An 8,811-nucleotide genomic window follows, 5' to 3' on the forward strand; every position below is an offset into this window, starting at 1 on the left:
CCAGCTTCTGCCTGCCGTGTCTCAGATGCCAGCCTCAATCGCCACAGGTATAAATCACCGACTAAAGTCAATCATTAGATAGAAGAAGTAAGAGTCTTTTGTTGCCCAATTCGCTGGGGACCTTCTGCCCGGTCGTCAGTTAGTCACACGTGCAGTGCGACAAATGGTACGAGGCAAAGGGCGACATGTCCGGGAACTACTCCACCGGCGCTGGCTCTCAGGCCCCAAACTTCTGGAAGGAGAAGTCTTGCTCCATTGCGTGCGGCTAGCTCCAGGGTGACGTGATCAAAACACGTACTGTGACGTTCGAGACTTTTTTCCAAAGAGATGGCTCTGTAATGATCAGTAGGGCTGGTCCACAACAACGGTGCGTACGCAAGGAGTTAGTCATCATGGCTTAAAACATGGGAAGTCCGAAAAAAAATCTTTTGAGCCAGCTGTGATACGGTTTACCATCCTTCAAATAGCTGGAGTTGGACAGCGGAATTGCCTTCAACCCCTGTCAATAACCGGGTTTTGACCGAGACGTATAGCCTGGACCCTCGATCTTATCCAGCGTTTCGCAGCGTAATCCAGGTCACCGGTATGGGTCCAGTCCACCGGTGTGGGTCCGGCTCCCTGTTCCTTGAATGTCATACCACTGGGGTTTGCCGGGTATCCGCGCGTGACTGTAAATAAGGTGTTGAATTGCGTCCACTGCACCAGGCACGGCCTGTGAGGGCCTCGGCAATGGCTCTGACCCCTGGCCCAAACCGCTCCGGAGCTCCGCTCAAAAACTCGTGGTCCTTTACTCAATCTTCTCTTCCTTTCATTCTACATTATTCTCCTCGAGCTGTAGGATACAGGACTCTATGCAGTCGCTCAGCTGGTTAACAACACACTCATTGAGACCTTTACATCATGCCTAGAAGCAAGTGCATAGCGAACTAGTTAAACCACCGGAGCATCACTACAATCAATGGTCTTCTCGTAGTTCCACGAATGTTCGGGACTAATTGGGTAGAACTATTCTTAATAGACAGACAGCATATCCTTTACGCCGTTGCCGAGCGACAAACCCGGGGGAGGTAGTCGACGTACTTTTTCCCCTCACCTGAGTCCGAATGACTCCCAAGCGTGTAATACTTGCAGCCCCTTGTACTGGGCAGAACTTCCTCTGTTCTATCTTCTAGTCAACGACAGAGCATGTGCAGCACACTCACTACATTAAAGCGCTCTAGTAATATATTATGGTGTCGTCACGATATTATCAAGATTTTACAGGCCAACATGCCTTGGTCGGCTACTGCAAGCATCTCACTATTCGTATCTGCGCATATCTCGCCCTCGGCATCCCGCGTTGCCGGCTGATGAATTTATGAAGTGATAGCGGGTATTCGCGCCGACTGTTGGCGAGAGCCCGGGTAGGTTTTTGCCAACAATTTTGTTGGTACGTCCGCATTGCAGATGCGCGGCCAACAACGCCTGGCAATGACCTATGCCTAGTCAGGTATGATTCTGTGTCATCCAAACACGTCTCCGAAGGGGCGGGAAGCTGCAGCGAGTCTGCCTTAGCTTCGGGAGGTAAATGCGCACCAGTGGCCAAGGGGATCCGGACTGCTAGAACAGGTTTTCCCACCACAAAAGTTTGCTGCACATGTTTCAACGCCTTAGGTGCGTGCGATGAGATGAACTGGCTTCAGTGTCCCCTGGACGGTGCTAAATTCTTTTCCATCGGCCACTCTCTCTAAGTCAGTTCAAAATTCTTGCATGTCATCCGACGCCAAATGGCAAGAGGTTATCTGATTTAGGCTGCATGTGCATCAGGATGTGATGCACTTGTTGAATCATACGCACAAGGGAAATGAAACGTCGGTGGTCAATTACGGACCTCGATGCAGGGAAGCTGCTGGGTGACCCCTGCGACTGTTAGACATTCCCCCACTTTCCTGCGATCATCAACGCCTCCACGATGGCGCGTTAATATTAAGATCGTAGCAGCCACAGCCAAACCCAGACCAATGCTGGGCCTGTCTTCTCATCAAAGCTACCGTCACCTCCTTTTGGGTATACTTGACAACCTTTCGCATTATCCTTTTCGCCTAAATTTGCCTCGGCTAATCCTGGAATCCCTGACGTCTCTTCTTAAAATTCCAACCTTTCGATCAATGGGTGAGCGATCCCTATAGTCCGGGTGGGAGGATGCCATGCCCCCGGTAAGACCCAGAGGAAGTCAAGACACAGTGTCAACTCGTCACGTCGACCCGGCCGATGAGCATGTGGATAGCGGAACCATACTTAATGCAAGTATGTCAAATATACGTCTCGATCGAAGCCTTCCCGAAGTCAACTGCTCCTCGGACGGTGTGTTTGGCCCAATATTGAGTACCGAATTTATGCCATCGTCTAAGTCTCGGCGGCCGAAGCGCGGGCCATTCCAGGATGCTACGCTTCGCATGGAGACGGCTGACATGCGGAAGATTGGCTCATGCATTAGATGCAAAACGCAGCGGATACGTGTAAGCGTCGAAGGTCCTGCAAGTTGTTGATGCCCCTAACACACTTTTAGTGTCGTAGCAATCCAGAAGACCCTTCCGGCGAATGCTTGCCATGCGGCAACCTGGCGCGGGCATCGCTCCATCGGTTCCCGTGCATGAGGCACAAGCTCACACAGCTTCGATTGATCAAACCCGCATATATTCACGGCGATCACAGGGTGACCAGAGCAACAAGCATGGCCATGGATCCAATCAAGACCTGGGCAACTCGTCAGTACAAACTCGTCCGCATATCTGAAGGACTCAGCAACAAGTACATGGAGCTGGGGGTACGAGAACTCACTCCTGCAACCCAAGGCATTGGTTACTGTGAGGGACGCTCTGTCAGCCTATTTATCAACGAGTGCTCGATCAGCATTAGGGCATATAGCTTGGCAGACCCAAAAGCCGGAGAAGAAGCATATGCCGACTACATCCCAAAGATCACCGGTCACGCCTTGAGGCGTTTCTCGGGGCCTCCCAAAGGACTATTGCATCAAACTTATCGCCTTGCTTGCCAAGTATATCAAGATCCAACGACCACAACCGAATCGGCGGAACTTCTTGGGGTAGCCTTCAGGCTGTGGACATCCGTTCGTCTCTTGGCAATGCCTTCGTTCATCATAGGTGACGAAACGTTGGGACTGGACTACAACATCGAGGAAGACTTCACAGGCATAATCCCTGTTCCTGAAGACCTTGGAGCACAGCTGGAGCTCACATTGCGTCATTACATCGAGGGGACACTCAGGAAGGACCTAATAGGTAGGCTGCAGAGCATGATGTACAAGAACAGAAAGGGAACATGGCTCGTTATTTACCTTGTGACCTTCATGCTACTGCACAACACGACTCTTCTCATGGGTCATGGCGCACACAACCCCCCGGAACCCGGAGTACAGGTTAGCTCTACCTCGACCTTGCATATCAGGAAGGCCAATATGGCTGTGTCATTAATCTGTTTGCTTGGCAGCCTTTTAACAATGCTGAAAACGTCAAGGAGCTCTACCACGGTAAGATCCTCCGGAACCCGTGCGCTTGGATTGCACTGAAGCTTGCTCTAGAGGCCAATACGCTACTCGGGCATTTCCATTACTGCAACAGGGGACTCTTTCCATTGTCAGAGGACTGCAGGGACCAGATCCTCGCCGCAGATGTGGGTTTAGATGACGAAAAGGTCCAATTCATCCACAACTGCAGGGCTTTCGCAAGACAACACAGTATGCCACTCGTTGAAGATGTTCTCTCTCGCTCTTTCTTCTCGGCAGATAACGATCAGAGCATCGTAGTCCGCACACTAACAGTACTCTTAACTATAGAATGCCACTGGGATGAGCTTGAAAGGCTCGCCAGCTACGAGGATGACTATTTTTTAAGCCAGATGTTTGAGAAGAACTGGCAGCCTCGGCCGGTGCCGAGGAGATGAGACCTAATGGTCCGTTACGCAGAACACCAATTACTTAACGTGGTAATGGGTAAACTACGCCGATAGGGGAAGACGTTAGGGCTGAGCCAATACAAAATTGTTGGGCGTCCTCTGCGCTGCTGATGCCAGGGATCATTGTGGTGGGCAACCATCTCCTGGTAGCCATCCAACGACACTGTCATGACCATGGACGCGGGATAGTGTAACAGGCTGGGCCCGTGTGGGTCTCGGCATACACTCTCGGCCGGATTCCCCCTGCTCCGGGTTCCGTCCAAAAGCTCTTCTTTCCGCAACTCTGTCCTCTTCTTTCACCCTCTCTTTTCTCCTTAGCTCTAGGATACTCGTTGCGGTCGCTCAGCTAGTTGTCGACACACGCAGTTGAGACCGTTACAGTCACCCAGGGTGGTCATCAATTCAATTCCATCAATTTGACACGGACATTGAGTTGCGTTGACGGCTTACTCAGCATTTTGCCCGTGGAGTTGAACCACCTCGTCAACCTCGTCGTCGAATTGAGTTGATCGCACTGAGTTGAAGAGGTTGAGCTGATGAGTAATCCCTAAGGCATCTAAGCGCTGTCCTCCTCGCCCTCCCATATTATGCTGTTTCCGACCTCTCCTGACACATCGATGAAAGTGTCCGCCGCTCAATCAGCCCGTTTCGCACCCACGACCTCAATGTTTGTGTAATTCCGATCGTACTAGCTTCCAACCGAGTCCGTAAGGGCGACACCATTTGCCCAGTAACGCTGAACAGTCGCTCGCACTCAGCGGACATGGGAGGGATGGAGAGGAGATCGAGAGCCATTCGCGACAGCCGTGGATAATCATTTCGTTTCTCCCACCAATATCGTAGCGGGTCGGTGACCAATGGATCGTTCTTAGGATCGGGATTTGACAGCCAGTGGTCATACTCGTCGTGGTCTGCGTTCAGTGAACCTTGGCAAGAGGAAGCTTTGCCCGGCAGCATCGAAGTCCTGTAAGCCCTATGTCTCTCGAGAGCACTCATGACCTTCAAACGCTTCAGCGGTGGCTCTTCATCTCGCATCGAAATTGCTGGTAATGGTTTGTACTATTCCTCCCACAGTTTCTTGACCATACGTTTCGCCTCCTGGAGCCATGGCAGTTGTGACTGATCGATCCATGTATTCTCGAAGTAACCCCAACGCGAAACTGGGTTTAGTATCGCGGAAGCATAATACGCAGGCATCTCGTCCAGCTTCGTGTAGTATTCGTTCAGCTTGTCCCACCCCAAGTTGATGTTTATCTTGAAATGCTCCAGATCAGGGTGATTCTCCGCCGTTGCCTTCCACTCCTCCAGCCTGTCCATCAGAAATTCGTAGGTCGAGGCAACGTCCCACATGTTGCCATATGCCTCCACATGGCCTCCCTGGCGTATTCGTCGTTGAGCGTCGCCCTCAAGCATTCGGAGTGCCTCCTCAAAGTCGACAAGCACCTTCTCCATCAACTCGATAACCATCCAGTCCTTCTCACTCAGGAGGCTTTCTTCGCGAAGACATAACGGCATTTCTTCCTTCCGTCTCATACCGTTGCGGCGTTCCCGATTGAACTCAATCGTGGTCTTCTCAACGAGGTCCTCGAGGAAGGGACGCAACTTGAGGCCCCGCCGTATCATGTAGAAGGTCGATAGCCAGCGGGTCTGGTTGTCGCGGACAACGTCCAAGGGCTTCCTTGCCCGAGTGCTCGGGCTGTCAGACCGTTCAAAGAACTCTTCTTGAAGACCGCGAAGCCGATAGGTCAGCCTGTCGGACCGATGAATCCAGTGAACCAGGTTGTGGAGCTTGCCAATGGGGCCTTTCTTTCGCCAGACTTCGTGTTGAGCAGCATCAAGTCCAGGCTCCTCATCAACCTCGGCCTCGAAAGCTTCAGTCTTGTGTCCAAATAATAGGGCCTTGACCACCAGGTTGAGCACGTGGCCGAAGCATCGCACGCGCCATTTCTTCGGATCCAAGCCCAATGCTTCCGCAATATCCTCCGCTGCTGTGTCCATGTTCGCAGCGTTGTCCAGCGTAATATAACCGATCCTCTCGAGAATCTCGTAGCCCTCTAGGATCTCCAAAACCTGCGCCGCGATGTTGTCCCCAGAGTGCGAGACCTTCAGTTCTGGTAGGCCAAGGACCAGCTTCGACGGCACCCCACCACTATCAACATAGAAGCAGACGATTCCATATAGAGCGTGCCGGTTTCTGGATCGCCAGCCATCGAAGGCAATATGGATCTGACCTGGGACGGTCCTCAGGTGGTCAATTATCTGCGGTTTGTGTCGAAGGTGCAGGTCGACGATGCGCTTTCGGACGGTATTGTGGAAAATATGGGCATTTGTCGCTGCAACCGATGGATTGAGGTACTCGAATACGCGTCGAAGCCGCCAGTGCTCGGGTTGGCGAAAGGAAATGTTGGCATCGACCACCCATTCGAGAAGCAGTCTCTGAAAGCGGTCCCTGTCGAAACGTTGAATGAGAGCGTTGGCGATGGCCTGCTCTTTCGGGTTGGAGGTGTCGAGGTTTAGCATTTGGACAATGTTCCTCGACGATGTCTTCTCGTTCAGTCCTGTTCCGACCGCAGGTTGCCTTTTGCCGGACTCATCTACGAGTCTGTGCTCCTTGTACAGGTGCTTCTCGATGTTTTGGGTACCAAGGGCAGAAAAGTCCCTGGCCCTGGGCTTCGGCTTTTGGAGGCAAGGCTGGCAAACCCATTTCCTCTTCGTGGGTGAATCGCGTGCTTGAATGTCGAAGCCGTGCTGCCAGACCCATGAAGTCTGTCGGCCAGCTCGTTCAGAAACCGTGAAGCCCGGGAACTTGCTCCATGGAAAGGCGTTCCAATTACTGAGCACAGAGCTTGACTCGACGAAAGTGGCGCTGGAAGCGCTGCAGTCCGAAGCGCGGCGGCGCTTGACGTTCGCAGTTGCGTCCATTGGGAACTTTGAAAGGAATATGTACGTGTTTGGATGCACACCAGATTGACACGCGACAGCAGCCGAGACGCGTCTGGGCCACTAAGTATCGAGTACAAGCCCGCAGTGCTAATCATGTGGGACTTTAAAGTACCGGCGACGAGTCAGGACGAGCCTGTCTTGCACGGCCCAGGATACTACCCTGCACCAACGCCACCTTTTGGATGGTTTTCAACCGGTTGTCAACGTTGAAGCCATGATGATGCATTGAGTCCATCAACGCGAGAGACAAGTTGAATTGGACGAGCTGAGCTACTAAGGCTGCGACCCTGGTGCTGGTTGTGCCGGTGGTCGTCCAATTTCCGTAAAGTCCGCTGATAAAAGCCATTTTGTTCTAACTAGCCACAGCACCTTCTGAGCCTGTCCCATCCCGCTCATCCATTTTGGGCTATTGCCACCTTGACGGGCAACAGGAATGCCCAATGCTGCACAACCGGCCGGCAATGTTCAGCTAACTAGGCCCTGCCGCAAGCGTTTGGCAGTAAGAAAAGTGACGGCGGCGGCATGTTCATGACACAAGGCAGCGTAGTGTGCAAATAGCTCTTCAAACGGGTACGAACATAAAGGTGTCCCGGGACAAAACTCCTAATGCTTCCGATCGATGCGAGGCCGCACTGTTGACAATGGCTGACCCAATACCTTCCCCGACCTGCGCGCATGTGTTTAATGCAGGTGGTACTCCTGCGTCGGGCGATTCGTCAAGTGTTCCAAGTGGGAACCTGTCGTCCATAGCCGCTCCTATGGCAGCTACAAGCATCGGTTGCGGCTCAACATAGTGTTGAATCCCCCCATCTCTTATCGGTGAAAGGTTCGTTTGCGTCATCATCTGGTCGGCTATTGAATCTGTAGCGCATGTTGCTTTCAGGAGGGCATTCTCCGCGTCGTAGTCGAGAAATTTGGCCATCTGGTGTCTTCTGTCGAACAGGTAGTTCATATGCCCACAGGAGTGCTGTTTCTGAAGCCATTGATCGATATGTTGAGCAAAGGGTGACCGAGCCAACGCGGCTAGTACAAGATTGCTCCCCTGTAGTTCACTTCGAAGGCGCCCGTTTTCATGCCGCAAGCTGTCTTTTGACTGCCACCGTCTGTCGTCATAGCAACATTCCACATTGTGTTGTTTGCATCTCTGGCAAGACGTTTGCCCGTCGCACTAGAGAAAAGTAGGTCAGCTTCAAGTAGTCCGAATGGCAACTGTGAGCAAACCTTCGCTCGTTTTCTGCGGCACATGTTACAGGCTTTAAGAGTAAGCTGGCGCCTAGGCTGGCTTTTTTCACGCTTTGCCATGACTCCCGGGTGAATCGCTTGGTAATAGAGTTTAAGTAACGTAATTACCCTAAATCTGCGAGGAGACACGAGATTGACACGGTCGTGTACTAGGTATTAATATGTCGTTCCGGTGAAGTAGGTGGGGCTCGTCCGCCAAGGCAAGAGGGGCAACAAGCCGAGCTGAGCAGTCTCTGTGCGTTTCGTGAATCCCGCAGAAATTGCCATGCTCTGTACATCGGGCTTTTCCCGTACAATCGCAATCCTCCGCAATACGTCATGGTGGTTGCGATCAAAGCCCCACAGGGTGGTGGGGCAATTTTGCCGTTACCGGACAGGCGAACGGGAGAGTGGTTACTCTACGCCCCTCCGCGAGAGCTATATTCACCAGAAAATGCGGGCGTTAACGAGTGTGCCGCAATTGGCCCACTCGCGTTTTCACTGCACGAGCCAGTTGGATTTGAGAGGATTCGTAGTATGCTCGGGCTACCGCGTGAGGTCAGAGTCGGTTGAGGTTAGTTCATGTAGATGGTTTTGATGTGGCGCCGAACATGTCACCAGCGGGGCGGCCAAAGTGCATGACGGTCGGGGCGGCCGAGGCATGTCACTGAGGCAAGTCGCGTTGACGCCATG

This window comes from Purpureocillium lilacinum, assembly GCF_023168085.1.
Source record: "Purpureocillium lilacinum CBS 284.36 DNA, scaffold_4, whole genome shotgun sequence".
NCBI lineage: Eukaryota > Fungi > Ascomycota > Sordariomycetes > Hypocreales > Ophiocordycipitaceae > Purpureocillium > Purpureocillium lilacinum.